This window comes from Aotus nancymaae, unplaced genomic scaffold (assembly GCF_030222135.1).
Source record: "Aotus nancymaae isolate 86718 unplaced genomic scaffold, 86718_ANA_hifiasm-v0.15.2.pri h1tg000033l, whole genome shotgun sequence".
NCBI lineage: Eukaryota > Metazoa > Chordata > Mammalia > Primates > Aotidae > Aotus > Aotus nancymaae.
Window position 1 is genome coordinate 21,177,623 of NW_026988447.1, and position 25,169 is coordinate 21,202,791.

At 36.2% G+C, this 25,169-nt stretch overlaps 1 protein-coding gene across 4 annotated transcripts in view; it reads left to right on the forward strand.

Moving 5' to 3' along the window:
- The window catches only part of SLC10A7 (solute carrier family 10 member 7), a 276,385-nt gene that overhangs the window by 174,146 nt on the left and 77,070 nt on the right, over positions 1-25,169 (forward strand). The window lies entirely within an intron of this gene.

Here is a 25,169-nt window from a genome sequence, read left to right on the forward strand (position 1 = left end):
TTGCAGCCCTTCTCCTATTCCAGCCTCTCACCTTCAAGACTTTCCTGGAGGGAATCATGTCTCACTTCCTGGTGCTCTTTTCTTCTTCCCCAAATTCCAGGGGACACATTCTTCAAGTGATTCTCTGAAGCTCCCCTCACTTACTTTGGATAGAAACAACTTTGGAGAGGGAATTGAATTTCCATAGTACAGTGACAACTCTTATCAAATAAGTTGCTCTTACCAATCTTACTTCTACCTTTCACGTATTGCTTGAAAGTAGGTAACAGACTTACGGTAGAGCATGGTTATTGTTTTAAGGTAGATGATGAGTGGTTCCTGACTAGAAAAGAGAGGTAATCATTTTATTTGCTTTGTATTTTTTTTTTTTTTGCCAGTTATTTGAGGCATTCCTGAGTGTAAAGAAGCTTTCTGTAGTATTAAGTGCTGTATGGTTGTTTTTCCTCCCTAAGTATTCCACTTGAAAAATATTTTAGCTAGAAAATGAAGATTGGAAAATATAGGTTTTATCATGCACATATATATACACACATTCCCATGTGTGAAAATTATTGAAACTTCCTGGTAATTCTGTAAGTCTCTGTTTCCACTTAAAATAAGGAATACATATTACCTGCTTTATATTATTGCCATGAAAATAGAATAGAAATATGCACATACAGAAATATATACATGCAAATATACATATGCACATACATACATATGGTACATATACTACTCAGAACAAAGTAAGTGCTTAATAAGTATTAGTTTCTTTTTTCTTCATGGATGACATACCTCTCATTCTCTTTCATTGAGCAAAGCTGCTTTCTTTACTTATAGGCTTTGGGTAGAGCAAAGAGGGATAGGGCTATAGAATTCATTAAAAAGATGTGTTGTTTCCTTGCAAGCTTATTCTTTGAAAACTTTCAATAAAGGTATACTGTATTTGAAATTAAACCAAGTATAGTACTATAAAATAAGCACAGGACTAGACTTAGTAAGACCTGGATTAAAACCCCAGCTCCACAACTTCTAGCCATTTGTTCATTCAACAAGTTTATTGAATGCTTACTTTGTGAAAAGCACTGTTGTAGGCATTGGAAATGCAGGGGGAAAAAGACAAAAAAAAAAGATCCCTTGTGGAGCTTAGTTGGGGAATACAGGTAAGAGAACACTTGTGTAAATAGACAATAAGCAAATAACTATAATGTCAAGTGGTGTGAACAAAAATAAAGCAAGATAATGGCAATAGAAAGTAGAGGAGGACAGACAGGGAGTGTGTGTGTGTGTGTGTGCATGTGCATGTGTGTGTGTGTCTCTTGTAGATAGGATATTTGGAGAAGGCTTATAAGAGACTTGAATAAGTGATGGAGGAAGATCCAGAGAAAGGAGGTAAAAAAAGTAGAATGTAATATTTCAGAATCAAATGAATTAAGTGTTTCAGGAAGAAAACTGTCAAATGCAATTGAGTGATGAAGTTACATGAGAATCTCCCAGTAGTCATATGACTCTTGGAACAAGTTATTTACCTTTTGGAGCAATAGTTAATAATATATTGGTTTAAGGATTAAGTGAGATAATTTATGTAAAACATCTTTCACTTAATAGACAGGAAACTGAAAAATTTCTTCACATTTCATGTATGTAATAAATGTAAACTTACACATTCATAGTAAAAGGTTTTTAAATGGTCTCAACTCAGTTTCTCCCTGAATTTACAAAATCTTTAAGCAAGTATGCATGACAGCCAAAATATGAAAGTCAATAAATTAAATAATAATAGTTATGGAATTGTAGCTTTGTCTTTTTAACAGACTATATATATATATTTTTTTAATTTCAACTTTTATTTTAGATTTAGGAAGATATATGCACAGGACTGTTACTAGGGTACATAGAATAATGTTTGGGATATGAATGATCTCATTACCCAGATGGTGAGCCTAATACCCAATAGTTTTAAACCCTTGCCTCCCTTTCTTTGCTCCTGCTATATTATTCCCCAATGTCTATTATTGCCATTTTTATGTCCATGAGAACCCAATATCTGGCTTCCACTTGTAAGTGAGAATATGTACTATTTTGTTTTCTGTTCTTTTATTAATTTGCTTAGGGTAATGGCCTCCAGCTGCATCCATGTTGCTGCAGAGATTATGATTTTGTTCCTTTTATGGCTGCATAGTATTCCATAGTGTATAAGTACCACATTTATCCTTCCCCTCCCATCCTGTCACCTTCCCTTCCCTTCCCTTATGGAGTCTCACTGTCACCCAGGCTAGAGTGCAATCTAGGCTCACCGCAAACGCCATCTCCCAGGTTCCAGCAGTTCTCGTGCCTCAGTCTCCCAAGTAGCTGGGAGGCACTAGAGGCACCTACCACCACACCTGGCTAATTTTTGTATTTTTGGTAGATACGCTGTTTCACCATATTGGCCAGGCTGGTCTCGACCTCCTGACCCTGTGATCCACCTGCCTTGGCCTCCCAAAGTGCTGGGATTACAAGCGTGAGCCACCATGCTCAGCCCACATTTTCTTTATCTAATCCAGTGTTGATGAGTACCTAGGTTGATTCCATGTCTTTGCTATTGTGAATCATGCTGCAGTGAACATGCTTATGTATGTTTCTTCTTGGTAGAACAATTTATTTTCTTTTGGATGTATACCCAGTAATGGGATTGCTGAGTTGAATGCTAGTTCTGCTTTAAGTTCTTGGAAAAGTCTCTAACCTGCTTGCCACAGTGGCTGAATTAATTTACATTTCCACCAACAATGTACAAATGTTCCCTTTTCTTTGCAGCTTTACCATCAACTGTTGTTTTTTTTACTTTAATAATAGCTATTATGACTGGTGTGAGATGGTGTCTCATTGTGGTTTTGATTTGCATTTCTTTGATAATTGGTGATGTTGAGCATTTTTTCATATATTTATTGGTTGCTTGTATGTCTTCTTTTGAGAAGTGTCCTTTAATGGACTATAGTAGTAACAAATAGTTAATTTGGTGGGTTGTGAGTCTAATTGTAATGTATTTAAATATGCTGGAATTTTTTACATTCAAACCAGCAAAAATCATTTAAAAAATAAGAGCTGAGAAAATATATTTCAGCATTCATTGGGGTCTATTTTGCTAAATTACACTTTTGGTGAATGATCAGCAAATTACGCCCATTTTAAATCTAAGAAATAAGGGAATTGATTTGGTTCTCATCTGTTTCAGGCATTTCCTAATGTCTTGGCATTGATTTTTAAATATGCTTTCAATTTTATAGAATTTGGCCTACTAATATGACTTGTGATCTAACCTGTATAGTAATGACAAAATGTGACTGTTATACACTCTTTAAAGTAATAGAAAATTATTATATCTTTGGCTATCTCACAATATTTACATGTCAAGTAAATTATTTTATAAAAATCAGGCATTAAAAATTCTACCCAGAAAGTGTTGAACAATGAAGATATACATTCAAGGATGTGCGGTTCAGGAAAATTTACATAAATTTAAATGATGTGTTTTTATGTACTGTAGTTTTCTCCAGAAGAAATCTGTATGCTTTTTGAAAACATGACTCTTAGATGTTTAAAAGCTTGTCAAATACCCTACAGGAAAGGAAATAAAGTCATTTTACTTAAGTAAATCATTTTTCCAAATTTTCTCAAGCATATTTATGTAGGTACTAAGAGAGAACAGGAGTTCTTTTACACGTTTTAAATACACAACACACCAGCTGCTACCCTAGCTATCCACTAGAGAAAGGGAGAATAACTAAATTTCTGCAGCAATGTGTGGAACTAGATTTATTGAAATCCCAGTGAAAGCTTTTGCTTTGTTTGGTATAATAGGGAAAATTCCATAAGATATCTTAGATTGCATTTTCTTCATGTTAATCTTTATAGTCCTTGTTCTCCCAGTCAGTTTGTAAACATGCTTCATTCATTTAGAATGAAAACTCTCACCTCAGAAGCCAGCCAGGTTTGGTAATTACAGAACATTTTATTTCAAATAACGTGACTACTCCTTGTTGTAAACACTGGATCCATTGAATTTGGTTCAGAGAGGTTAAAGCTTGATGACCCCCATTAGTTATTTTTCCTCAAATATATAAGAAATGAATTTGTATTTTAAAATGTGTGGTTTTGATGTGCTAATGTCAGCCTTTCTTGTATCTATATACAAAGCTTTCTCCTAGTTAGATTTCTGGTTTCAAGTGCTTTTTTAAAATTTATTTTTCATTTATTATAAGAAGCCAATGTATGTATTGAGGATTACTCATATTTTCTTTCATTTTCTTTTTATTTTTCATTTATTATAAGAAGCCAATGTATGTATTGGGGATTACTCATATTTTCTTTCATTGTCTTCCTCTTTTCACCTATCCTGTGTTTTCTAAAAGTAGATACAATCAAGTGGTTTTGTTCCTCTTAAGAAATCCCTGACAGACCCATGACACTGGCCACTGCTGTTGCTGTACATTTCTATACATAATTGATGACTTGGGCTAAGCAGACAGCACCAGTACACAAACAATACAGATTACCATACAGTGAGGGTTTTTAGGTCTTTGAATTTTCCATTTTTGTACAGAAATAACTCCTTGCTTAGTAAGAAAAATTTCAGAAGGAGCAGTTTACTGTAGTAATAAATATTCTTCAGAGAACAATGCATTTGCCAGCCATAGAAGATTTGGACAGTCTTAAGAATCTAACTTTACAATCCTGTCCTCCACTCCAGCTGTGTCTTAACTTAGCAGCGCTGGTAACGTTCGGTTTTGCTGACATTTTGGTTACTGGTAACATTTTTTAAAAGCAAAGTTATAGCACTGAGGAAAGTTAAATTTCCAAATAACACTTTTTGAGGTATGTCATAATCTAATTGCCCTTTCTGTTCCTTTGATTTACTGGAAGATGAGAAGGCTGGTAGATATAACTGGCTATCTCTTCATGAAGCTTTTGTGAGAGGTTGGTACCGTGGCAGTGGTGTTTATTGTGTCCCATTCACTGTGGCCTGCCTTTCTTTTCCTCTAAGCACCACGAACACACTTCCTTGTCTACAGGCCCTTTGCACATGCTGTTCCGACCCCACCATTCCCTAAACCATTTTTTGGTGCCTTCCACCTCTACCCTTCTCTGGGCCATTCTTACTGATCATTTGGATCTTAGTTTAGATGTTTGTCTTTCAAAACTCCTCACTCAGTTGGTTGAGGTAAGCAGCCTTTCCTTAAACCCATTATCTTGCCTTCACCTTTTTGCTTTGCTAAAACTAGATCATAAGATATTTTAGGATAGAGACCAGGCCACCTTTATCTTTGTTTCCCCCTCCTCTTGGGAATGCCTGTCATAGAGTAGGTATCCAAAAATTATTTGTTGACTGAAATCACAGACATCCTAACAATATAAAATTGACTTGAAACATAAAAATAATGATATGGCTTGTTAAGTTTTAGTTGATAAATTGTTATAATTTATAGGCTTCCTGGATCTTTATTTTGTTTTTCACATCATGATATATTCTTAAGAATGCTGTGATAATAGAAAAAATAGATTACAATTACATTACACATTTAACTACTCATGAAACTATTTTGTAATTTCAAATGACCAACTTAATAGAAATAAAATTAGTTGAGAAATAAATATTACTGAAAAATTATAATTGAAATTAAACCCAGTTGGAAAGTGAGACATGTATCTATATAATTCTGAAAGTTTAAGCTCATAGCTTTATTTCGATTCACTTTCTTTTTCAAAAATAGAATTTCTCAGAAGATCAAAAGGTTTTCTGAATCTCAACATGTACTATCTAGTTCTAGATATCCAGAAGAGGACATTGTTTTTGTCATTGTTTCTTGGACTGGCTCATACCTTCAGAAAGTAGATTACACATAGTACGCATATATATCTTTTCCTCTTATAACCAATGAAACATAAAAAGCTACCAAAGCGCTCACATAAAATTGCTGTTTGTTGTTTTTGTTGTTGTTGTTTTCTTAGTACTATTTAATTTCAGAACATATTCCATAGTTCCCTGATAAAGTTGGTCATCAGTTTGTACATTAGCTTTTTAGTCTGTAAATCAGTCATTGATTGCTATGAGGAATAATTTTGAATTCCAGCCTTATAAATGGAGATTAGACCCATAAATACTTTGTCATCCATCAGAGAAATGAACTATCGTATAGAGTTGTGGATGCTATAATCAAACTGTTGGAGTCCAAATCCTGACCTCTAAAATTACAGCTTGACCTTGGGCAAATTAGCTTACCGCTTTGTGCACTGGTTTCTTCATCTGTAAATGGGGATGATAATTGTGCTTATCTTTTGGCCGTTTTCAAAATTATATCACACTTGAAAAGTGCAAGAACAGTGTGTAGGCTGAATGCTTAATAAATAATACCTATTATTCATTTATTTCTTCATTCAAAAATATTAAGTGAACCCCTGTATGTCCCAAGCATTTCACTAGCTATGGGGAATACAAGATAGAGTAAAAATAAGCATTGTCCCTAGCCTTATAAAGCTTACAGCCTAGTAGAGGGGACACAGACATTAATGAAATAATCACACAAATAAATGTAAAATTACAACTGTGATGCTTGCCATAAAGGAGATCCGTAGTGCCATGAGAGTGCATTTAGGGGGAGTCTATAATGACAGAAAGCCTTCCCTGATGACTGAAGGAAGCTGATGTCTGCAGGTTGAAAGTGAATACAGCCCGGTCAAGGAATAGACCAAGGGCCCTGTGGCTGGAGTATAGAGAGCCAGGTGGAGAATGGAGAGAGATGGAGATGGAGATGTAGGGAGGAGCAGATCATACAGAATGTTGTAGACCACAGTTAGAATATTGGTCCTTAAAGACCAGTGGGAAACTAATGAAGGATTGCATTTCAGTGTGGAGACTGGGTTGTTCTCCCAGAGTACAAGAGGTAAGAGAAGGTAGAGAAAAATGACCCCTTCCTGGGTGTAGCATTGGTCTCAAGCTAAATTTGGAAACCAGAGCATTTGCTATTGCACTCTTGACTCCTTCTCTGTTCCTTCTACTTGAGTTATTCTATCTGGGCCTGTGGTTCCCATGGCACTGTTATCCCTCTGCATCAAGCTAGTTTTGCCCATAAAATTATCTCTTGCTTCAAAATGCTCGACCTTTCTTGCTTCTAAGCAAATTTAATTCAGATAGAAGTTTCAGATTCATACCAGTATTTAGAGGAAAGCATATTGACTAAGATGTGAGCAACTTACTTCTAGAACAGTGTTTTCCAACTTTTTGAACTCCTTTACATTCTTAAAATTTGCTGAGGACCAGAGATAACTGTTATTTATTTGGGTTATATCTATTTACTACATTTGAAATTAAAGCTGTAAAATTATTAATTCATTTAAAAATAACTTCATGATATGTATATTTGTAGATTTTTATGAAATATAATGATATTTCCTAAACAGAAAGAAAAATCTAATGAGAAGAGCATTATTGTTTTGCATTTTACAAATCTCTTTAATGCCTGGCTTAACATAAGACAGTTGGAGTCTTGTATCTGCTTCTATATCAAATCTGTTTTGATATTGCGTGTCATGTAGCCTCTGGATACTCCACTGTATAATTTCAAGAGAATAAGAGTAAAAAGGTAAATGACGTGTAAGTATTATTATAAAAGTAGTTTTTATCTCACTGAGCCCCCCCAAAAGGTCTTAGGAACCATTAGGTCACCAGTCCACACCATGAAAACTACTGCTTCAGAAGAAAACATGCACTTTTAAAACAGATGCTTATTAAGCCAGAAGACTATCATCCAAGATGGCATTTCAGGTAGTCTACAAGTGAAATGAAAGAATTCAGGCAGCATGGCTCTAATCTAGTTCTACTTTTCACTGCTTCTTCCAGGTATCTGTTTGAACCCATTAAGCCCTCTAAAAATTCCAACTGATTTTTGGTGCTGATAGAGACTCCTCTGAGTGTTTAGACAATATTGAAAATTCTTGAAAAAATGATATTTTTGCATTGGTTACTGGTGTAAGGCATAGTCTCCATTCAAAGTAAACTGTGATTTCTGCACAGCTTCCTGTGAGCATCAGGTCACTTCATTTTCTGGGACGCAGCCTCACCTACATACTGCAGAATAACTATGTTTGTCTTTCAAGAACTGATTTGTGAGGTGAAGGTAAAGTAATGAGAGGATTGCTAATCTTTGTTGTCTCTTCCAGTTCAGAAATAACATGATTTTATCTTACTTTCCTATGTGGCACACAAACGTTTTCTGAGGGCAGCTAAAAACATTTAGAATGATGCATCATTTAAAAATGAGTTTTGCTTCTCTCATTGACAAACTTGAAGAACAGCATTCCTTTAGCTGAGTTTTGCTGCATTTGTTAAAAATTAATTTTCATTCTTTTTAATCATACCTTGTACCTATAATATTAAGTTCCACCATCATTACTAGTGGGAATAAATTCTACACTTTTTTCATTGATGTTAAACATCTATTTCTATCCTAATATTAAGTACTTCATTATTTTACTTCACAATCAAGAAAGTGCCTGCAGGGAAGAGGAAGACCATGCCCATAAAAAAGACTGCTAAATCTGTGCTTCTCTTTAAACCAGTAGCTCATCATGGACAGGTAATGCTCTTGATCACTACAGTTTATCTCCCACATCATTAGTATTTTCTGTTCTTTAAGGAAGGACACACATAAGTATTATAAATTGTCTTTCAATTGTAGAAGACAGTTGAAAAGTATTTACACTCCTTCATTTGAATTGAAATTCGTGGGTTATCTTTGAGATGTGTCACTCATAGATAAACGGTTAGGAACATGTTGGACTTAGAGGTCACAGATGAGTGACCCACAAGCCACATGCAGACCACAGATGTGCTTTCTTTGGCTTGTATGGTGTGTGTGTATGTGTATTTGTTTTCATCTGAATTGGAATGCATATACTCTTGGTTTCCTAGGTTGCTCTCACTTCCTGTTATTTTACTTGTGACCCAATCTGTACATTTGCCTTGCCAGTCTGGTGGCTGTCAATATTTGAATTAGTAGCTCTACAGCAAGAAGTCATGTCTGGGGAAAATAGAAAAACAGAACTCAAGAAGATTACAATATATACCTGACGTAAGAAATCACCTAATAGAAAATTGTTTGACAAGGATGTGTAATTATTCGTCTTTCAAATTCTTGGCCATATTAAAAAAAATAACTTTAAAGGTAAATGAAAATAATAGCTGATTGACAAGCATGCCTCAAAAATGACATTTATTATATAAAGATTTTTTTAATAGCTTAACACAGGAGTTAGGGTATGAAATTATGAAAGGGCGTTGTATCTTCCTCAAAGAGGTCATTTATCAAAACTTTGTTTTTTCATTATATTACTCTTCTTATTTATGTGCATTGTCTTATCTGTAAAAAATAATGTACATTTAAATATACAGAATCAACCACACAACTAATTTGTCAAATGCATACCTTTGCAGTGTTAGTTTATCTGGAAGGTCCCACAGCACCACCTAGTGCCCTGTATTTTATTTTGCATAATATTTTTATAAATTTAAAAATTCTTATCACATTTTGATATCAACTATGGCCCTGAAACAAATATATGGTTTAAGTAGTATTATAAATAGAATGATGTAGAATAATTCTTGCATGCTTAATTGAAAATTTTAAATGAAACTCTAAAAAATGATGATTGTATAATAGTACTATTATTAAAATTTACTGGTAAAAAAAATCACTAATATTTCTAATTCACGTACAAAGACACTCTGAGAAGATTGTTACATTGCGTGTAATCTAACAGAGCTACTGGTAAAGTTTTTGTCCAAAGCAGATACTTATTTCTTCTTTTTTCTTGTATTTGCTGTTCTCTAATAAATTAAAAGTAACTTTTTTAGGCTTCCTCTTGAAGGTCATGAATTCTAAGTCTTTATAGATTATACTTTTAACACTATCCACAACAGCTCTTATAAATTTCAGATAAAACTGTATAACCACTTTTTAAGCTAGAATTGTGAGATATTTAGAGATAAAATACTTCTACATTAAAAAATAAAATGAGTCAATAAAAGAATGAGGTGTGCTTATATATTATTTTGTGGAAGGAGTTCCAGGAAATACAGGGAAGTGGGAAAAGATAAAGCTATGTGCAGAATACTGTATATAGTATGATTGTCTTAAGAAAGCTGTATAAATTTGAATAAGAAGGCTAGGTTAGATGGATGAGTAGGTGGGCAGAGGAATGGGTGGATACTGGTATTTTTTTTTTTTCTGTAAGGTATTACAAGAAACTGCTAATGTTTCTGAGTTGAGACAGTGCTAGAAATTTTCATTTTTACTTTGTACTTTTCTATACGACTAAAAGTTTTCTAATGAGATTCTTGTATAACTTTGTTTACAGCCAACAAGGGTTATTTGTGTATTAAGATGATGAACCATTTCATTTTTCCTTATAATATTTTCTGTATTAAAAGCAAAGCCAAATTTTTTGAATAAAAAATTAGCGTTGTAAGTATCCATCTCATAGATTTATCTTTTTAGAAGGCTTTATCATACATTACTTTTTAATAGAATATGTAAGCCCCAAGAAGGCAGAGAACTTTGTCAGATTTGTCACACTGTTTGTATCCTTGAATTCTGGAATTGTATCTGGCATATAGTAAGTGCTCAGTAAATTAGTGTTGAATGAATGAATGAATGAGGACATATTATATTGTGTCCAACTACTATATAGAATACTATATAATAATGACATGTATTATAGTGGAATTTTATCCTATTTGTGTATAAACATACATGTGTACTGTTACATTCTTATGTCTGATGTCATTAAAACCCAAACACTTATTAGAATTAGTTCAAAATATAGAATATCAAAAACTCTAAATTATACTTTCAAATGTTTGTGTATGGCCATTTTTGGTTTTGGAGGGGGTTGGTTTTGCCTATTCTTAATAAAATGTTTTTTGCATCACACTAGCTCTATTTGTAACTCAGTTATATTGAAATTCAATCCAAATGGTTACTAAAGAACAATACTCTGATCATTTCCCTCTTATATTTAAGTTCCTGGTAATTCTATCATAGTGACCTAATGGTTGCTACTTTTAAAGTTCCTGCAATTACACTTATATTAATCATAAAATGCTAATTACTCATTACATATATTCAATTCCTAACTACTTATTTAAAATTCCATGACATTTTATAAGCTACCTATTGTGAAAATCCATTCATAAACATAAGCTATATTGTTTTATTTTAAACATGCACTGGTTCTTACTAATGTGGTGTGCATAGATTTTTTTTAACTGTCGAAGTGTGTAGAAGTTGCCCTCTACTGGGGAACTAGAAAAATTATGTTAACATGGATTTTCAATTTCCTTAAAGACTCTTAGGTAAATCTATTGATGTGATTTACCAGATAATTGCTTCTTGCTTTCTGGCACTTTAAATTCTGAAGATATTGAAATGCTTAGCAGAGAATATTTAAAAATAAATGTCTGATATGAATATATCTACAGCCATTTCTAATTGAAAGTGTTGGCTATTTCTTATTAAAAATTCCTTAGTAACAACACCCAATAGCTAAGGTCTAGAAGTAATTTTATTGGGATGAGTCTCTACTGAAACATTAAGGAGAATTAGCTATATATAACTATGTAACTGAAAATGAGTCAGTACTGTTTTTAATAATTCACCATAGAAACTTTCAGGATAAAAGTCTAATCACTTTTTATTTATTTATTTATTTATTTTTTAGCTAGAGCCTTTGCATTTTCCTGGGTCATAAGGTGAAACTTGATTATGGTGAAGTGATTTACTTGTTCTATTAGTTGCTGAACTTATATACCAAAAAAAAAATTATATGGTCATAAAATGGCTAAGTCCATTGACCAGTTCTTATAAAGTGATAAGACAGTGTTCTTCCTTTTGCTATTATTGCCTTTCCTTCTGCCCTTGAGAGCTCCATCAGGCTTTGGAGAGCACTGCCCTAGAGAGGTTCAGAGTCTAGGATGCATCTCTCGGTTGTTAAGACCCCAGTCACACAGTATATGTTTTTCTTCTCCCACCCCCTGATATTTAATAAAAATAAACATATTATTAAGGAGAAACCTGTTTAAAATTGGTGTCAATGGTGAGAGGTAGATATGGAAAGAAGCAACTACTGATATATAATAAAAATAAATAGTTATTACACAGCAGGACCTGTTGGGGGTAGGGGACGAAGGGAGGGAGAGCATCAGGACAAATACCTGCATGCAGGACTTAAAACCTAGATGATGGATTGATAGCTGTAGGAAACCACCATGGCACATGTATACCTATGTAACAAACCTGCATGTCCTTCACATGTATCCCAGAACTTAAAATTTTTAAAAAATGACAAATGAAACTAGAAAGATGCAGGAAAATAATGGAAGCGAAGATATGAGAAGAAATGCCTTATCTGGTAGATTAGACTTGGAAAAAAATAATAAATAAACACGTTATTAAGGAGAACCCTGTTTAAAATTGGTGTCAATGGTGAGAAGTAGATAGGGAAAGAAGCAACTACCTACCCAGATCCTGCTGCCTCTTTGTGTTGGGAGTGGCCGGAGGATTTGTGGACTAATGATGCTCACGTGAGGTGCAAACCTTTCTTAGAACCATTGGTTAAACTACCTCCTTCTCCTGACTGAAGCCTCTCTGAGTCACAAAGTTCAGGGCCAGTTTTCTAAGCTGTAGGAATGGCTCTGGCTAAGGAATATTATAAAAACCAGAGTAAATCAGACCATTGATATATGAAACAAGGCAAGTGGAGTGCAGCTGTCTCCATTCATTTTGTCCATCTTATACTCAGTATTGATCGTCACAGCTAGATCTAACAGCAGTGTGTGCTTGTCATTTAGACACATCCAAAAGGAATAGATGAGCTGTGCCAAATCCATTCTTTTCACATGTGTACACATGGTCTTGGTTTTTTGTTTGTTTATGTTAAAGTTCTGTTATAAATCTGAATAGTAGTTTTGATTAAACCATTCTTTTGAGTGTCTTATTTAAAAGAGAATCTATTTTTAATTATTTTAGAAGTTTATTTTAACATCCAGGAGCCTACATGAGAAACCCCACAAGTCACTTTTCATTGCCTCCTTTCTCTGTCCTCATTGAGCTTCATACTCTCCCTCTCCTCCATCTTCCACGTCTCTGACTTGCTTTTGCAAAAATGTTCTCCCATTGCCTTCTTGGTAATTCATGGGCCTTTTAAGGTAGGGATGCAAGTGCCTATTTCAAGATTTAATCTCTTTCAAAAACCTTCCTGTAATCTGTTCTAATTTTATCATCTATGTGGTACTTGTTGTTGTTGTTGTTGTTTGTTTGTTTTTTGGTTTTTGGGGTTTTTTTGCTTTATATGTATGGTAAATAATATAGTGCTGAGTAACACCTTTCAGGTCTTCCATATGTGAGCTTTGTTCTACTCAAATGGTTTGTAGGAGGCAGTGTGGTATCAGAAATAAAGAACTGGGCAGGGAATTTTTTTGTGGCTACTCCTTATGTTTCCACTAACTCTGCTCCCATAAGTGAGAGACACCACCTCCTTGGGCCTCAACTTTGCAGTTTATAAAGTGGCAACACGTTATCCCTAATGTCTCTTTCAGCTAGAATTCTTTGATTTTCTCTAAATTCTTAAAGAACTCTTATCCAGTATGTGAACACAATGGTAGAGATCTTGGATTCTAGAACCAGACTGCATGGCTGGCTTCCCATTCTGCCACTTACTGCTTGGAAATTCTGAACAATTCCTTGTCTATGCACCTCAATTTTCTCTGTAAAATGAGAATTATAGTGGCACCTTCCTCATAGGTTTGTCGTGAGGACCAAATGAGTTAGTAAACATAAAGAGAATAGAACAGTTGCTGACATATACACAGTAGGCATTCAGTAAATGTCAGCTAGTCTCATTATTATTACAAACATAAGGGTTTTAAAGCATTTCAGAAACTGTGTGTGTTTCTTATCAAATGGATATGCTGTTCCCTTAGAGAAACATTTGTGGACACATATTCATCTATTCATTTGTTCTTTCATTCAGCAAAAAATGTATTGAGTGCCTGATATGTGCCAGGCACTGTTGTATTGCAGACATCAATGAGCAGAATGGCAGATATACATTAAATCTCTTAAGGCAGTGGGAATAAACATCCAGTGCTACTCTAGTGACCTAAAAAAGTTACTTAGTGCCGTATTTTCGTGTATTCCAACACAACTGGCAGATTATATATGTAATCTTTGACGCTAATTTTAATTGATATTATGTATTTTACATTGATTTTCTACAATCTGTTTCCTAAACATATTTTTCTTTTGAATTTCCTACTTCCTCCTTTGTACTTTTTATTTTTAACAACTCAGATCATCTCTTGATCTCTCAACTTTTGTTTTTATTCCTTTTGCTGAGTTCTGTCTCCTGACACTTCCTTAGCTTAGTCTCTACAAGTCTGTTTTTCACTCTCACCTATAAAATTAGGATAATCAATTTACTTACCAGAATTTTTTTTTTTTAATTGCATTTTAGGTTTTGGGGTACATGTGAAAAACTTGCAAGGTTGTTGCATAGGTACATATGTGGCAGTGTGATTTGCTGCCTTCCTCCCCTTCACCTATATCTGGCATTTCTCCCCATGCTATCCCTCCCCAACTCCCCACTCCCCTCTATCCCCCCCTCTCCCCGCCAACAGACCCCAGTGTATAGTGCTCCCCTCCCTGTGTCCATGTGTTCTCATTGTTCAACACCCACCTATGAGTGAGAACATGTGGTGTTTGCTTTTCTGTTCTTGTGTCAGTTTGCTGAGAATGATGGTTTCCAGGTTCATCCAGAATTTTAAATTAATGTTTGTAATACACTTAGCACAGTTCCTAGTACATAATATACCTCAATAAATATTAGCTTTTTTTATGTTGGAGTTATTTTATATCAACTGAACCATGATTATAAAGCAAGAGATACTACAAGCTTCTAGGTATAATATTCAGGCCATAGGAACTTTGGCTGACCATTAGATAATGTGAAACCATCCTCTTGACATTTTAAGAGAGCTGTACATCTTGTTTGTGATGTTTGTGGTGCTGCTAATGATCAACTGCTCCATATGTTCTCAGGGAAAATAAAACTGCAAGCTCAGATTGCAGCTGTGTGCCCATGGTGGAGGCATACAGGCCAAAGTGGGCTCTGGTAGGTCTTACTTTCACTATGAAAGTTTATGTCTTTATACTCTAGTCTTCAAAAAATCAATTTTGATTTAATTTCCTTTTATTTCCTCCTTGGTCTAATATATACTCTGCAAATAAGCATTTTTAAGAAACTTCTTTAGAAAATTATTTATTGCATGTTAAATCTATAAACTTAGAAGATATTTACATGAAAATCTTTTGGAAAATGATAGAAAGTTCCCACATCTGTGTGTCTCTGGGCTCTAATTAAATTTCAGATGGTTTTTGTCACTGTTTACCTGTATAGAAAAAGCCAAATTAATATAATACAGTTCTTTATGTGTTTACATAGCCTGAAGATTTGCTTTTTCAGTTAAAAATGAAAAAGAGAAGTCCTAAGTTTGAATGCTGTTTTTCATCTTTAATATATATCACTATGTTAGTTCTAATCAGCAATGTACATGTCATTCCACTTTTGTGTTCTTGTATTTATCTGTCTTCTTTTTCATAGCTTTAGATATTAGGTCCCTAAACTCCATACATTCTGTCCTTATTCAGCATCCTTAATTTCCCCCTCTGCACTGATCCCCATCCCTTTGCTTTCAATTATTCTTGAAAAGGAGAACCATCTTTAGATTACAAATAGTAAAGTAAATATTGGCAAAGGAAAGCAGGCCCAAGGTAAGCAGACTATCTGCTGGTCTAGACAAATTACATCATAGGGTCCTGAGAAAACCCACATTTGAGATTCTTGAATCACCATCTTTGACAAATCATAAAGAGAAGGAGCAAAATCAACAGCTGCTGGGAATGTGAAAATGTCACTGCACATACCAAAAAGATGAAGAAAGTGGATTTTACCCACTATTAACTAGTAATTTTGTTATCTATGTAAAGAAAAATGAAAGAATGGGTCATTAAATAGTGGGTTATAAGGAGTTACAAAGGAACATGATGTGATGTTTAGAAGCCAGTTTGGGTTCACTCAAAGCCAAGTTATCAAAAACAAGTTTGTTACGCTTATTCCTGTTTGAAATATAATTGCTAGTTCAAAGCAATACTTCAGAGCGGGGATCTGCAAACTATGGCCCTGGGGCAAATCTTACCATGCCAATTTGTTTACCTATTGTCTTTGGCTGCTTTCCAGGTACAACAGCAGAGTGGAGTAATTGCAGCAGTATCCCTGCAAAGACTAATATAATTATTATTTGGCCTTACACAGAAAAAGTTTGCCAACCTCTGCTCTAGAATCTAAATCCATTTTTTAAAAATTTAATGTGCCTACAAACTACCTGGGGATCTTGCTAAGATGTAGATTATGATATAGTAGTTCTGGGGTAGAGTCTGATACTCAGCTATTTCTCACAAGCTTCCAGGTGAATTCAGTGTTGCTGGTCCTCAGATCACATTTCAATCTAATGAGGATCTAGATTTCAAAAAGACAGTTAGCAGATTCCCCCATTTTAAGAAAAGACAGACAGTAAATTATGAATTGGAAGTCACTTCAGTTGGTTAGAATCCTGTTTAAATGAGAGTATCCATGAAGTATTAGAGGATCAATGTCATCTTATAGAGTATAAGTTTTTCTAGTCATTTCAAAATGATTATCTGATTATCATTTCCTTGTATGGGAATATTAGCCCAGTGGTGGTATTCGATGGGAGCAATAATAAGCTTAATAACTCATATTTTAGAAGACCTGTATCAACTGGGTTGGTCTGCAGGGCAATTCCTCTGTTGGGTGACAGCTCTCTCTGTGCCTCACATTTCTATACATTTTGTCAGCAGAGGCACTGTCTTCCCTTTGTTCTCAACTCTGGAACAAAGAGCAGCTTTGCTTTCTGACTGTTATAAAAGATTCAGGTTCCCTAATCTCAATATTCCTTTCCTGGGATGCAGTCCACTGCTTGTGCAAGCATCCATTTGAGCACATGTATATCACCTGTTTGACTTGGGGACAAGGGGAACCGACATCAACACCATGCTTAGGCTGCTTGCTGTTCTGTGAGTGGTAAAATCCTTTGGCTCTGATCCAGGACTTTTGAGTCTTCTGCCAGCATACTTGAACACGTTGGAGGCCAACTTGTCATCTTGAAAGTGTGGTAATCTCAGACCCTTCACAACCTTAGACACTCTCACAATAGTCGTAACACAGGTTCTCAGTCACTGACTTTCCTCTTCCTCTGCACCCATCTTCCCCTTCTTTTAGTAAATTATTCACATTCTACAAAATAGAGAAGAGAGAAGGTCTTACATGAAAATTTCTTCAACTTTCCAACAGCAAGCATTCAAGCCTATGTTCATCTATACTGACTGCATCCTCTGCTCTTCTTTTATAATGAAGAGGTACCCACCCTCTGCTGTTCTACAAATTAAACCCTCTAGCTGTGTGCTCGAGCTCCTTCCCTGATGCCTCTTTAGGTGCAATAAAGTTCCTTCTCTTTACTAAATCTCTATTCCTGTGACCCTCTTTTACCTCTTTTCTATGAATTTTAAGAATCCTCAAGGGTTCTTTGAAAACAAAGCAAACAACAAAACCAAAAACAACAAACTCCCTTTACCACACTTTCACTCTCCTTACATTACTGCTGTATTTCTCTCCTCCACTTTATAGCTAGACTTCTTAAAAGAGTTGTCCAAATTGCCTCTTTTCTCTCTTCTTTCTTGGCCCTCTGTCTACTACAATTTAACTTTCACGCTAGTCATCTGTTGAAATTGTTTTCATTTAAGCCTTCAATAAGTTTCAATCTATAGTGTACATTTATTAACTTCTTTTCTGTAGCGGTAAACCACCACGCCAAGCTCTATGCTGAGGACTACTCAGCTGTTTTCACTGTCCAGACCCTATTCTGAGTTTCAGTCCCATAAATCCAGCGATCACAGTATCTCTAGTTGGAGGCCTTGCGGATACCTTAAACTCATCATCTTTCCCAAAAAAAATAAATCTGTGCATTCCCAGTTCCACCCTGGCTCAGTAATTGGCTCCATGATCTCCTGTTTGGTCAAGAATCACTGAACTCAGAAAACTAAGAAACTGTTCTTCCTTCTGTTTTGACACTTGCCCCACAAACTTAATCTAACAGTCTACTAGTCTAGTTTTCAAATATGTTTTGAATCTGTTCTGTCGGTCCATCTTGATGACTAAGAGCCCATCGTCTTTTCCCGGATCAATTTCTGCCTGGAGTCCTGAACAACATCCTCCTTAGCCTGCCTCCCTCCAATCTTCTTCTGCTTTAATGTCTTCTTTAAAGTACACACAGAGTGACTCTTGCCTAACCACAGAGAGCACCGTGTCATTGCCATTGCTCCTCCCCACACCCATGGCTGCATAAACTTTCAGTGGCTTCCCCTTGCTTTGAAGTAAAGCCCAAACTCCTTACCATAAATTACTAGGCCTTTCTGATTCATCTTTTAACTTCATCTCTCACAGCTGCACTCCTCATATTCTGCTCTTCACTTTCAGTTTCTATATGTTCTTCTTGCCTCCAGAGCCTTTCCTCTCTTCTTCCTGCGTGCATTTCCTCTCCCTCCCCTTCTTTTGTCTGTGACTCCTTTGCCTGGTTAACTCCTTTTCTTCTTTAAGTTCTCGTCGTAATTGCTTTCACCTCCCTATTAAGCACTCTCATAGCTCACTGTAATGTTCATTTTGAACATTATCATTTTATTGTAATTGCTTAACTGTCTTCTCTAAAAAACGTTGAGGGCATTGATTGTGTGTGTTTCATTCACCTCTGTGTCTCAGCATTGATTGTGTATGTGTCATTCACCTCTGTGTCTCAGCATCTAATAGGGTCTGGCATTGTAGTCACTAAGTAGGCATACATTGAATGTGTCTGTGACAAATCAAAATCTAAAAAGATAATAGGCTAAATCTAATAAGCTAGTGTTCAATGTAAATGAATAAGACCCTTAATTTTGACCTGATAAAAAGTCATACTCTTTTGAAAATAAGATGATAGAGTTATTTTTTTGACCAAAGTTTCAAAGTTAGAGAATAACAAGGTAGAACTGCTTTCTCTAGCTTTCTCTAGTGGGAACTGTTTATGGCATAAACCATATACTCACCTTTTTCCCTCAGCACCAGTGATGTATGATACATAGTACTCAATAAATGTTTGCTTAATTAAATGTAACGTTGTTAGGATAAGCCAGCTGCCATTCCTATATGGCCTCAGAGGGTGACATCGCTTTAATGGGATCACCACAATCCAGGAATAGGCCCATGTCTTTACATATCCAGAAATTTAGATGTGTCCAGAATTCCCTATACCACCTCTTTATAATTTGTTGCTTAAGATTTTTTGGCCAGTCTCATGCATTAAATATTGATTTGACATCATTTTATTCTTGAAGAATAAACTTTTCACTAACTTTTAAAGATATTACTGTATACTGACCACAGGACAAAAGGTGAAGATAGCCTGGAGGTTTAGGTTGACGTTAATCTTTTCTTTTAATGATATTTCCATTAATACAAATTCAGAAGAAAGGAGTTGTCAAAGTATAATTTTTGAAAAATTAAAAACATTACTTTCTTACACATACAGAATGAACACATGTCAAACATTTATTTAACTGAATAATGAGGAAATCAGCAGGATGGTAAAGTTAGTTCTGAAGAGATTATAAAAATGGAGGTTACCCAGGCCATTAGAAAAGCATACTGAAATAAGTATGCTAAATTAGAAACAAAATTGACCAATGCCCACAGGGCAATAAAACCTAATTATTCTGGTTATTTTTTCTCCTAGACAGAAATCGTTTCCATCACTATTGAACAAAACTCTGTAAGTTAACACCTAATTTTACAGTCTGGGTCTTAACCAATAGTAAACAGAAGTCAAACAGAGGTGTAAGTGGTTAAGTAAACCTTGGATTGGCTGATAGATAATACTCCAAGATGACATTAAAGGAACATGCTGTCCTCTTGTTGCTTCATTTCCAAGTTTTGGTCAATTTCTAATAAATGAGATGGACACTTAATTGTGGACCCTTAAATTTATCTAAATGAGTATATGTCTTAAGAGAAAGCTCAGAACCCTACCCTAAGAGGGACAGTGGAGGAACTGAGGACTTTTATCCTGGAGAAAACTTAGTATAAGGAATAAAATGCTAACTTCAGCATTACTCTTAAAATATAACCCTGAGGAAATAGCTGAAAAACACATAGATTTTTATTTACACCACTCAGGAGCATCATTTCAAAGGCCATCACCAGGAAGGAGGGTGAGGCTTGCCCTAAATTGCTTCAAGGGGAAGACAGAGCAGCAGTGGTAGTGGTTTGGGATCAGTATAAGAAAGAGCTTTCTCCTCATGCGAAACCTTCAACTAGGCCATTGTTTGCCCAAAGAGCAAGGGTGTCTTCTCACTGGGAGATTCTCTGGCAAAGGCACAGCCATCACAGTTCCCATCCTTATATAATGCTCTTCTACTTCACAGACTTGTTGTAAGGATTACATAAAATAACACAAAGTCCTTAATATAGTATCCAACATAAGTATTGCATGAATGTTAGCTTTTATTATTTTAATAATAATTGCGATAACTTTCTCAAAGCTTAATTGTGGTGCTTTTGTCAGAATGAACGCATCATGGCTGACTCATTTCCTAATACAACTGAAAAGTAGGTTTTAGCACTATATAAGGATGTGAGGGAGACATAGAGAGGGGTTCACACTTTAGATGAGGACTAGACCAGGGTATCTCTAAGATCCCTTTCAAAACTGATAGTTTTTATTCTGTGAAAACTGAGTTAATGTAGTGTCCTGGAGACAAATCTAAAAAGTCAAATTTAGTATCTGTGTGATCTTTATAGTTGTTGCAGCAAAACCTCTTGATAACGTCTTCTATTTCAAAAATTTCATAATTTCACTTTAGTTTTGGCTTTTTTTGCAAGTCCTGTTGCTGAGAGAAGCACATTCACAGTTTTGTTGCTTCGTTGTTATTTGGGGTTTTTTGTTTGTATTTTGATGCAACTAAATCTGTGTCTGAGATTTGACACTTTTTTCCTTTCCACTAAAGTCATTGAAATACATTCACCCAGTCATTCACATCTGAGGTGTAAATGGATTTTCTGAAAGTTTTTTCAGAAGACAATGGAAGCCAGTCAGTTTGTGACTTCACTTCTTCACGTGTTGCAATCGGAAACCTTTATACACCATCCCAATTGCAAGGATGCTAAAACTATGTCTTGACCTTGAATCTGCAAGGAGGAGGTAACATCTTTTGCCAGAAGTGCTTATCTCCTACCGCTTTGGTTTTATGCATTTTCAGGAGAATTTACCTAGGAAAGAGAAATAATTACAATAAGCTGCAAATACTCAGAAGAAAATAACATGTTTAGTTGATTTTCTAGCTTGCAATGATTGTTGCTGACACAGTTTAAATGTTTAGCTCACCCTTTTTACCACTGATATTTGCAAAAACTTGACTCTAAAAAAATGCATCTGCCATGACATGAAGACTTACTTCTCAATTTGTTTTATGTCATCAAAAAGACATGAGTCTGATGTTCCTCTCAGATTTACTCTTAAAATACACCACTAAGGAAATACACCACTGAGGAAGATTGCAAAGATTTTATTTACACTATTCAAGAGCAAGGAGAGGTCCAATTCCTGGAATTGCTTCTTCCTACTTCACTCAGCCTCTCTGAGGCTCAGCTTTCTTATCTAGTAGATGGAGATAATATAATAATAGTACCTACGTCAGAGAGTTGTTGTGAGGATTACATGAAATAACATACCTAAAGTCCTTGGTATAGTATCCAACATAAGTACTACAGAAATGTTAGTTTTTATTATTTTAATAATAATTGTGATGACTTTATTAAAAATTATGGTACTCTTCTCAAAGTGAATGCCTCCTGGCTGACTCACTTCCTAATACGACTGAAAAAACGGTTTCAGCATTATAAAGTGATTCAGTCTTAATGAACTTGAACAGCTATTCTTAAGAAAATAAGAAGGAATATTAAATCCAGAATTAGCAAATACTTCCTATTTGCTAGGAAACTTTTACCATTTTAGAAACAAATATTTTAAGTCCTTGGAAGAGCTGCAAAGAAACTATCATGTGTCAGTGACTATCCATTAGAAGTATTCAAGCAGAAAAACCCGTGGATAACAACATTCTTCTATCTCACTGATTTTCTTTAATATTATTATGCCGAATTCTTTTTCAGGCGTTTCATAAATTTCCTTCTCCTTTGGATCTGTTACCAGAGAATTACTGTGTTCCTTTGGAGGTGTCATGTTTTCTTGCTTTTTCATATTTTTTTGTCCTTACTGTACATCTGGCTAACAGTTACTTCTTCCAATTTTATGGATTGACTTTAGTAGGGAAAGACTTTTCCTATAGATATATCTATAGTTTGGGTTGGGTAGGTTGCCTTGGCTTTGATTCTTGATGGGCACAGTAATGTAGTCTCTGTATTTCTTCAGCTGTAATCAGCTCAGTGGTGTCTGTTGTGGTTGTTAGTGGAGGCTGTGGTGAGGCATTGTTGGGGATAGGGACTCCAGACAGTCCAGTTCATGAAACCCAGTGGTGGTGGTGGAGTGCAGTGTGGACCTGTCCCCAGGCCCTGGATGGTTTGCAGAGGTGCTGACGGTAGTAGGCAGAGTGGGTCCTGACACTGTGCATTGGTGCTAGCAGAAGCAGCTGTAAAAGAGGGTCAGCCTCTCCTAAGGGCTAGCAATGATGCAAACAGGTGTCAGCAGCAGTAGGTGGGGCAGATTAATTCCCAGGCCCCAGAATGTTGTGCACAGGCACTGGTGGCTGCCGTGGCAGATGAGACAGGTCTCTCCTCAGGCACCCCAATAGTCCACACGAGCACCAGTGGTGACAAAGAAGGGTGGGTCAATCCCGAGGTCCCCAGATAATATGCACAGTAGTGGTACTCAGGGAGGCCCATCCTCAGGCCCCCACATGGCACACGTAGGTGCTGGCAGGAGGGATGGATTAATCCCCAGGCCCTCAGATGACATGTGCAGGTGCCAACTGCAGGTAAACCAGGTCTAGTCTTAGTCCCCTCGAGGGTGTATGTTGGTGCTGGTAATGGAGACAACAGATGGGGTGGGCTTCTCTTGAGGCCTCCCAATGGTGTGCACAGGTACTGGTGGTAGCGAGCAGGGTGGGTCAATCCTCAGGCCCCCATATGATGTGCAGAGGTGCCAGTGCACTGGTGGCAGATGGGGCTGGCCTGTCCTCTGGTCTGCACATGGTGCCTGCAGATGCCAGTGGTAGCACATGTCAATCTCCAGACCCTCAGATGATGTGCACATGTGCCAGGGCCTATTCTCAGGCCCCCCAATGGTGCACATGGGTGCTAGCTGCGGTGGCACAGGTGTAGGGGGTATCAATCTTCAGGCCCCTGAACAGTGCATATAGGTTGTGGTGGCAGCGCTGGTGGCAGCAGTTATATCACTCTGTTTCGAACCTTGTTTATAGATCATTGTTCTCTACTGGATTATAAGCTGTTTAAGCAAAGGGACCATGTTGTACTCACTCTTGAATCTCTTGGATGAGCACAGTACCCAGTATATAAATATATGTTCAATTATATGTTTAAACAAATGTACTTGAAATTGGATAGCTCCCATATAGACTGAGTCAACCAGATATTTTCATTTTAATGTGACCCTGTAAAGTTCGGAATTCCTCCTAAAGTCTGAACGTAGTGCAAGTCACTTAAGGACAGTAACCCTTCTAAGTTATCAATTAATTTGGCATTTAGCACATTTAGCTCTCCTAAATGTGTTAACGAGAACCTGTTTCATAGATACCAATGGAGTTGATAGGCCACAGTACCTATTTTAATAAGTAGGATGTAAAGTGATTCTTAGATTAAAATATTGTATTCTCTTTTGCCAACTGCGAAAGTATGCACAATGAAAAAGGATTCATTCTGTTATTTAACAATAAAACAAGTCTGTTTGTGGATGTTCATATGTGTATATGCCCAAGAAAGTCATGGTAGCATTGTTCATTTAAGATAAGCCCGTCCCTCTTGGGCCACATGCAAAACAATTGAGTGACTGTTATGACAAAGGGACTTTCATGTAAATACCAAAAGGACTTTTTTTCTTCCAAAAGTAATGAAGTAGTCCCAGATCTGGATCCTGGGCACTGTCTGGGTATAATACCTCTGTCTGTCTGTCTGTCTTTCTTTCTCTGTCTCTGTGTGTGTGTGTTTGTGTGTGTGTGTGTGTTTGTGTATTTGTCTGTCTGTCTGTCTATCTCTCTGTGTCTCTTTTCTCTCTTAGGGACACACACCCTCAGATTCTATGAAATTTTAAAATTCCAAGTAGAATTCATTAATAAAAATCTAAAATGCTTTTTCTTGTATAAGTCATAATGAAGTGTTGAGAGATAAAGGAAAAACTAAGAAGGGCAAATAATCATCTGCTGCTCCAGAACTGAAGCCTGTCATTTCAACTCCCAACTCAAACACTTAGTTTTAAAGATTTGCCTTTAAGAAACCTAAAAGCTGGTATTCTCCCTCATTGGCAACAGCCTCAAACTGTTCCCTGTCATCGAAGAAAACAAATCTTTTGCTCATTTCTGCCTAGGGGAGGCAGAGGGACCGAGGTGGTCCTATGTGGCTGAATTAGATGAAAGACTTGCCTTCCACCATGGAGACATGGAGTCTAATCAAGTGAAATGAGTTTTGAGATCCCAGCTCATTTCCTAGGGGAGATCAGTTCGCATTACAAAATCACGACATCTCATTCATCACAACTGACGTGGTCTTTGCTCAGGAGAGGACCCCAACTGGGACTAAACCACCTGTCTTCTCTCAAAAAGGGGCATTTTATCCAAGTTAGAGTTGAAAGCCTTGGAGTAAGGAAGCTTGCCAGGCACCAGCTTCTATCCGTGTGATCCATGTGCAGTGTGGAAGGGAATTTAGGTTTACAAAAGGAAAGATGAACCTACGGCAGCTTGATGGTTGTACTTTTATGATGCCAAATATAAATAATTGTAATAGAGATGTTAAGGCATTATGGA